The sequence below is a fragment of the Chroicocephalus ridibundus genome, chromosome Z (genome assembly GCF_963924245.1).
Source record: "Chroicocephalus ridibundus chromosome Z, bChrRid1.1, whole genome shotgun sequence".
Lineage (NCBI taxonomy): Eukaryota > Metazoa > Chordata > Aves > Charadriiformes > Laridae > Chroicocephalus > Chroicocephalus ridibundus.
In genome coordinates this window covers 14043486-14051665 of record NC_086316.1, presented here as the reverse complement: position 1 = coordinate 14051665, position 8180 = coordinate 14043486, and positions in this window count along the sequence as shown.

Sequence of the window (8180 nt, the reverse complement as noted above, 5' to 3'; positions counted from 1 at the left end):
TGTTTGCTGGTCACCATTGGGAAAGAGGGGGCACATCGACCGCCACAGAGGGGAGCAACTTTTCTCTGCTTTGGGGACAGATGTGCCCTCTGCCGGCAGCCAGTCCCTTTCTATCTACATACCGACACTTAGAATCATAACACAGAGTTGGAAGGGACCTTAAAGATCACCTACTTCCAACCCCCCTGCCATGGGCAGGGACACTTCCCACTAGATCAGGTTGCTCAAAGCCCCCTGGCCTTGAACACCTCCAGGGATGGGGCATCCACAACTTCTCTGGGCAACCTGTTCCAGTGTCTCACCACCCTCACAGTAAAGAATTTCTTCCTATTACCTAATGTAAATCTACCCTCTTTCAGTTTAAAACCATTACCCCTTGTCCTACGCTCCCTGATAAAGAGTCCCTCCCCATCTTTCCTGTAGGCCCCCTTTAGGTACTGAAAGGCCCCTATAACTTCTCCCTGAAGCCTTATCCAGGCTGACTAACCCCAGGGCTCTCAGTCTTTCTTCATAAGAGAGGTGCTCCAGCCTAGTGGTCCTCCTCTGGACCTGTTTCAACAGGTCCATGTCCTTCTTGTGCTGAGGGCTCCAGAGCTGAACACAGTACTCCAGGTGGAGTCTCATGAGAGCAGAGTAGAGGGGCAGAATCACCTCCCTCAGCCTGCTGGCCACTCTTCTTTTGATGCATCCCGGGATGTGGTTGGCTTTCTGTGCTGCAAATGCACATTACTGGCTCATGTTGAGCTCCTCATCAACCAACACCCCCAAGTCCTTCTCTGTAGGGCTGCTCTCAATCCATTCTCTGCCCAGCTTGTATTTGTGCTTGAGATTGCCCTGACCAAGGTGTAGGACCTCGCACTTGGCCTTGTTGAACTTCATGATGTTTGCGTGGGCCCACCTCTCAAGCCTGTCCAGATCCCTCTGGATGGCATCCCTTCCCTCCAGTGTGTCAACCATACCACACAGCTTGATACTGTATTGTTTCCACAGGTCTTCCTTTTTTCCCTTTTTTTCTTTTTTTCCACTTCTGGTCTCCTCTGGTTTCTCTCCAATGTCTGTCTTTGGCCATGGCAACCAACGTATGAGAAGGGCTGGTAGGGGGTATGGACAACAAGCAGGAGCACCTGAGGCAGAGACAAGCCTTGCGACAGCTGCATTTGACAGCTACAGAGTGATTTCTAACAGCAAAATCTCTTACCAAAAGGAAGAAGATCCCAGAGTGACCTGATGGGGATCTGGGACAACATAGCCAAGTCCGTGGTGACCAGTGTAGAATGTCAATGCTGAGCAGAAGACAAAAAATTCGGGGAGGGAGCGGAAAGGGTCATTGCAGGAGGCCCCAGAGGAGTGTGTAGAGGCAGGAGTGCTGGTGCGGCCAGAGTTCTGCCAGTGTGAGTACCACTGGCATGGCCACGCCAGGCTCAATATTCATCCCTAGGCACTGGCAGAGTCTGGCCCAGCCTGGTTTGTGCCTGGACTCCTGCCAAGCATGTGTGTAAGGCCTGGAGAATCAAGCGAGGCTTTGGCTGGTGTTGGGTCCTGCTTGGCGGGCTGCTGGTGGCAGCTTTTGGTGCCAGTCTCCAGAGCTGTCACCTGCGTTTCCCCGGCCTTGCCTGGTTCAGGCAGCTGGGCACCACAGGGCACACTTGCAGCATGATAAGGTGGGCCAGTAGGAAACCAGACTGACCCCTCAGGGAGGGCCCTGTCCAGTCCATCAAGTTCTCAGTGTGAGCAGAAAATGACTTTAGAGTACATCAACATGACTGCCGCAGAGCCATCAGCTGCTGGCAGCCAGTCAGGAAGAGCTCCTGGACACCTAGATACCCACGGCTTCATCACCCCATGGCATCCCTGCCACCCTCTCCACAGCACACACCAGTCCTGGTGGAACAGGGGATGGCAGGGACGGTGCCCAGGGCTCCAGTGGATGACCTCCAGTGCAACATCTTTGCAGCCCTTTTCCAGGTCCACCCTGATATCCTCAAGCCTGTGATGCAGTGAGAGCTCCAGGATGTTTACGAAGCCAAATAAAAGTTCTCATTTTGTGTCTGGGATCAGTGTGTTTCCTATGCTAGCCGGTTAAGACTAACACTCTTTCAATAGCTCTTGTAAAATCTCTTTATGCCCTGAAGACAGGATTACTGGCTCAATAATACCTGTAGAGATGGACTTCTGAGAAGTGATACCCTTGGGCCAAGAGAAAGGAGTTGTGGCTCTGTGTTTCTATGAAGGTAAAGGACAAAGATGTTCTCAAAAATGGACCACACAGGCTTTTACAGCACTAAGGCCCAGAGCAGGTTGGAGCACTAAGGCCAACTGGAGTGAGAACAACCAAAGCAAAGTGTTCTGTGCCGCAGAACAAGGGTTTGACTTTTCAGGTATTGTAAGGAATACATCCTGTTGCTGCTATGAGCGTGCTGGAGGTTGCCAAGTAACTGCATCCATCTTTGGTCTATGTGCATCACAAACCTCTTCGAAGCTGGTGGGGTTTTTATTCTAGCTAAATGAAAATAATTTTTTGACTCCTCAGCTAGAAACAACGGAAACTAAAAAGGCCCCTGCATCCAGCACATAGGTAACACAGTTAAAGCCATTATGGCCTGCAAATATTCACCCTGCTGCTCCACTTGAGATTATACACATTTTTTCTGCCAGAAAAGAGAATCTGTTGTTTAAAAGATCAGGGGCTTATGGATACATTTTTAATACCAGAAACAGTACTGCGTGCTACAGCAATATTGCAACAGTTCTCTGTTACTGCTTAAATCCATGTTAAGGAAGTGGTCTATTGGATTTCTTAACTGTCTCTTTTAGTGACAGCTTGCATCCTTGAGGGGACATCTCTAAACTCAGCCAGGCCTTTCTTATCCTGAACTGAAACAGAGTTTATGCAGGAGGTTCTTCTTTATTGATGTTTTGTTTTATAATTCTCATCTTTTCCTGTGTCTGATAAGTTTTGATGCTGCTGTGTCCTCCCCGAGTGAACTTTACAGAAAAATTATGAGGCAATACTCCTCTTGTTTGTACATTTTGAGGTATAAACACACTCTACATCAAAAGAAGGCACTAACAGTTTTATCTCTATAGTCCTTTTGAGTCCTTAACAGAATTGTCTTCCCGCCTAGATGTGTGGCTGGTTTTCCTCACGACAGACACAACCCTTCTTCTAGATGGAGCCTACCAAAACCTCCCAAGCCCATCCATATTGCTTTTATACGGGACTAACTTGGCGTAATTTAATTTTTAAACTTCTTTGGCTTCAGGGAAATGCTTGTAAATCACTAGCTCAGAATCAGGAAATCAGTCTCTCTTTTGAAAGATCACTAGTCTTTTTCTTGTTGTTTTTTGTTTGTTTTGGTCATTTATTCTTTTTTTTATGAGAAAGTACTCACTTTTGGTGAGAAGAGCACCACATTGCACCCTGAATGCACCATCTAAGATGCTGCATACAGAAAAGAATACTTCAGCCTGTCTCAGGATGCTATGACATGTGGCAAGGCAATTTGCAATGACTGTACCTCACTCACCCTCTGTATACAATTTAGGAGAAAAGCAGCTGTGCACCACTTCTCAGCTTTGTGTGAGTTGTGTCTGCAGTGTTAATCTATGTCATTGCCATTGCTCCCACCACTATCCTTCCCCCATCCCAAACGCTCCTTCCTATAGTACTCATTTGTCCCAGCCAAACTCTTGCATTCTGTTTCCTGCTGGTACTTTGGTACACTCCCATCACCCACTGCAAATCACCCTTCACCAATACCAGTCTCACTTCCTGTCATGCTGATTCCTTTCTGTGACTTTTTGCAGTTTTATCCTTGGCATTATTGTATCTCTATGTTGTATTTCAAAAGAATGTGATCTTTATATTTAGAAATCCATTAATATTCAGAGTTTGTGCACTGTACAACCTGCTTATTAAATAATGAGCACATGGCATGCAGAACTCCCACTTGCTCTCTTGCATTAGTAAGAGCTGTTTGTGGCGAGCGTTAGTAAATCTAATAAAATTGTTATTACATATTCACCACATACGCCTTTGAAGCTTGTACGTGTTGTGCCATGAATGCATAATTAGCACAGGGAACACAGACCAGAGCTCCACAAGCCTCTCTTTGGGACTTTGTGATACCATTGACTATAAGAAAAAGTTCACTCGTCTCCAGTCAGCAAGAAATTCAACTGAGTGAATGTCAAATGTAAGTACATACAACGTACAAGGCTTGAGTATAATTGTAACAGTGAGATTTAGTTGCTGCCTAGAACTAATGTTCATACACAGCAATTTAAATGTTAACAGACAATACCAAATTTTGAAATTAAATTCAAGCACTTACAAAGACTGTGAATGCTATAAATTGAATCTGGGAACAGCATTTGCATATATCGGTCTCGCACATAAAAAGGGCAGGACAGAAATTTCAGTTCAAAATCTTGCTAAAGCTGTGTGTAGCAACTAATCTAGAAGTCTTCCTTCCATTCTTAGTACCAGGATGGTTAGGTTCCTGTACACTGTAGTCATTTGGAATAGATTCCAGGTAGATTTTAGAAAGGATATGGAGAAAAAAGCCCTCAAATCATCTTGTCATTTTTCCATGCTTGAGCCAGATAACAACAAAGAAAAAGAAAAAAAAAATAATCCAAGAACGGGGCTGTTTTTCATGGTGTTATGATCGAATCAGTATAAGATCATTTTTACTTACCTGAACAGCCCTTAAAGATTCACTCATTACAAGTTTCTCCTCTCATTTCTGGGCACCATCCTATTTCAGTACAATGAACTGTAGTCACAAGTGGCACTTTACATCTTTATTAGTTTAGGATAGTACCTTGGGCTTTAACGTTGTGAATGTGCATACCTTAAGGTTCAGTGCTTATAGTCTTGCGGCTGAAGAGCACACCACTTGCTCAGCTTTCTCCACAGGCAGTTACCTTTTTCTCATCCATAAAAACAGCACTGCCTGGTTGGATATGTATCACTTAATCGGCTTTTAAATTAGGATAATTTTAAACAAACAAATAAAAAGTATTTGCACTGCTTCAGCTTCTGAAATATCTACTGCAGTTTGATTGTTTTCCCTGAAAACAATGAGATGATGGTCACTGTGCCACAGGCAAGTTGGTATGTCCATTTGCTTCTCGGAGGAGTCTGACTTCTTTCAGTTTCCCTGGACCATGAAACAACCAGGAACTCCAGAGCAAGGTCACAGGCATCAAGGACAGCAGGTCTTCGTCAATCTGCACATCTGTACCATCCAACCTGCCTCCAGGGCTCTGCACTTGTGAGTAGGTAAGGCACAGCATTCTTCCAAACACTTCATGTCATCACTGCTTTGCCAGAAGTTGCCATGGCCTTATGGACACAAAGACCATAAATGTATCTAAGTGTCAAATGGATCAAACTGTTGGTAATATAATCATACTTCTGATCTTTTTAGAGTATTGATGGATTTTTTTAGTTTGTTTCGTTTTACTTCTGGAGTTTGCTTTGATCACAAAAGAAATTAAGAAGATGCTCCTTTTGGCAGCTTTTGGCAGCATCTCCTTCAGAATACATTTGTAGTGGAGGTTAGAGGAAGGTGAGGTAATATTCCTTGCCAAGGAATTTACACATCAAGTCATACCACTGAAAATATGAAAATGACAGCTTGACTGTCATTCCATCTTCCTTTCAGTGTCATGTGTAGCACGTGTGGTGCTCTCAAAAATGTGTTTCAGAGGCTACATCATGTTGTCTTAGCACAACATTTTGGGTCAGGAAGTAACTAACTGAGCTGTTGTTTCTGTCTTCTCTGTGCAAGAACTTTGAGACCTCTTGATGTTTTCTTTCCTTTGTACCCTCTGTTTTCCTATAAACAAACAAACAGAAGACAGACAGGCAGAAAATGTTAGAGAGAGATCCTGCATAAGCATGGTAATTTATGAAATGCACAATCAGATTTTTCCAGAGTGGGTTAAGAAATCAAATGAGTTCCAGAAAGGAAATAAAACAATAGCCACAAAGCCCTCTTCTGCACTCCCACACCCCTAGCAGATCACACTGTAGGGCAGCATCTTATCTGTTTATTACAGCACCCAGATTAGCAGTGCAACAAGAGAGAAAAAAAAAAGACTTGAGAAGACTCTTGAGTTTATCTCTCACATCAAATCTAATCATCTATCTCTCTTTAGCTGTGTAATGCCTCACAAGAATTCAGTTGTTCAGGCAGATTTTTAATTGCAATACCCATGGGAAAGAGTTCCAAAAGTCTAAACATGTACCCAAGCAGTTTCTTCTAGGATAGGTGGCTTTACTTTCATAATAGCTACATTAGTATGACTATATGGCAATTTCCCGAGTCCTCTTTCAGCTAAGGTGATTAATCTCATTTTCAGAATTTGCTGATGTTAGCACTGGAAGCACCCACTCAGCCTGTTCATCCTGTTCATTCACAGGTTCGACCTATGGTAGGTGACAGATGGAGACATGAGCCACGGACGTGCAGTTCCCTGGTGCCCTGCTGCTCTTGCCCTGTTTCTGCAAGTCTGTGAAGTTTCAAAGCTGGTGTTGAGTCACTCCCAACTAAGAAGCCAAGGTCTAGACCAAACGTGAGCCCTCAGAGGGCTCTTGCTAAAAGACTTACAGTACTCCTGTTGTGAATTTTATAAATATCTGCAATTGTGTTGCCTGTTTGGATGTCATGAATCAACAACTTGCATTTTTATTTTTACCTTAGTCCATCTTGTGCTAGATGTAGTATAAGGTTTCTGGATATCTGTCCCTCTACCTGACACACAATATTGTGAACCTGTAGACTATGGCCCTGGGGTTCCCAGCACAGCTGTCAGCACTCACCAGAGGAGAGGAGAGGTGAGCTGCATGGCAGGTAAAGAGATGGACCCAGGAGAGGCAGTGGCAACTGCCGTGACTACTGGTGATGCTGGCAGGCAGAAAGATACCAGAGTCCTGGGCTGACCCTAGGGGATTACAGCAAGTTTATCAAAATCCTCTCCTTGCTATGTGTTGTTCTTCTACCTCACCACAGCTGTCTAGACCCAAAGAGATGAGAAAGACAGGGATGTGCTGCAGAAACTTCACGGAACTAAGTTATTGCTGCTGTAGGTCATCGTGCGAAGATCCTAGATATTATTGGAATACAAGGCAATGATAGAGGGAAAGGGAAGAGTGGTTGGATGCCTCTGCATACAGAATGCTGTTCTAGCACATTGTGACTTGCTATCTCCTATCTACAGTCTCTCTGATGCCCACAGTTTTCTCTGAGCAGGCTCAGGCTGCATGGTGGGGTTAGGATGATTGAGACAGATTTTACACAGAGTATAAACCACAAGGAGCACTTTCCACTTGTTATAGTTTCTTCAGAAGGTGCCTTTTTCACCTTAAAAGAGTAGCAGTAGGAAATCCAAGCCCTATCTGAGTGATCAGGCTGAAAAACAGTATAACTTCTGTCAAAAAACATTTTGCTGTTTACTCTTGTGCTGACCTCTTATATGAATGAGTACAGCATTTAATATATGTGTGCATTCTATTTTTTTCCACAGGACTTTACATTAATACATAGCCTATGTATTGGAGAATGTCTTAGAAAGAACCGTACATACATAGAAATCAGAGGATCCAGACATTCCCCCTCATTTCTAGTCAACACTTTTTAAGTTATAGTGACATAAATCAGAACTAAATAACCTTGTGCTCCATTTCTCTCGGTCCTATTTTCTACTCTCCTCTGAGCAGAGAACTTCACTCAATTTTTTGGTTAGTCTGTATAACAGTATTGTCAGGCTTGCTGTTCTTGCAAATAGGGTCCAAGTAGCTATCATAGAATTTTCTAATGCACAAGCACATCATTTGACATTATGTTTAGTCTAATGTCCTTTCCAAAGAATAAGATTTGGTTTCGCCGGTCTGCTGTGGATATATTGTGGGTGAAGATTTCATCAGCTGAGCAACTGATTTTCCCCCTTCATCCAAGATTCGATACTTTTGTCAGCAACACTGCAGGTAGAAAATTGTATAGAGATTTTGTAAATGTAGCCATTAATAACAGCATCATAGTGATATACTGAAGATTATACCTAATAATGGAGGGAGGAATAAATCTTAGAAAAAAGCTTATTTATATAATTGAGTAAAAGTACTGTCATTTTTATTAATCCTTCCTAAATTTAGTAGCTATGATGGGAGC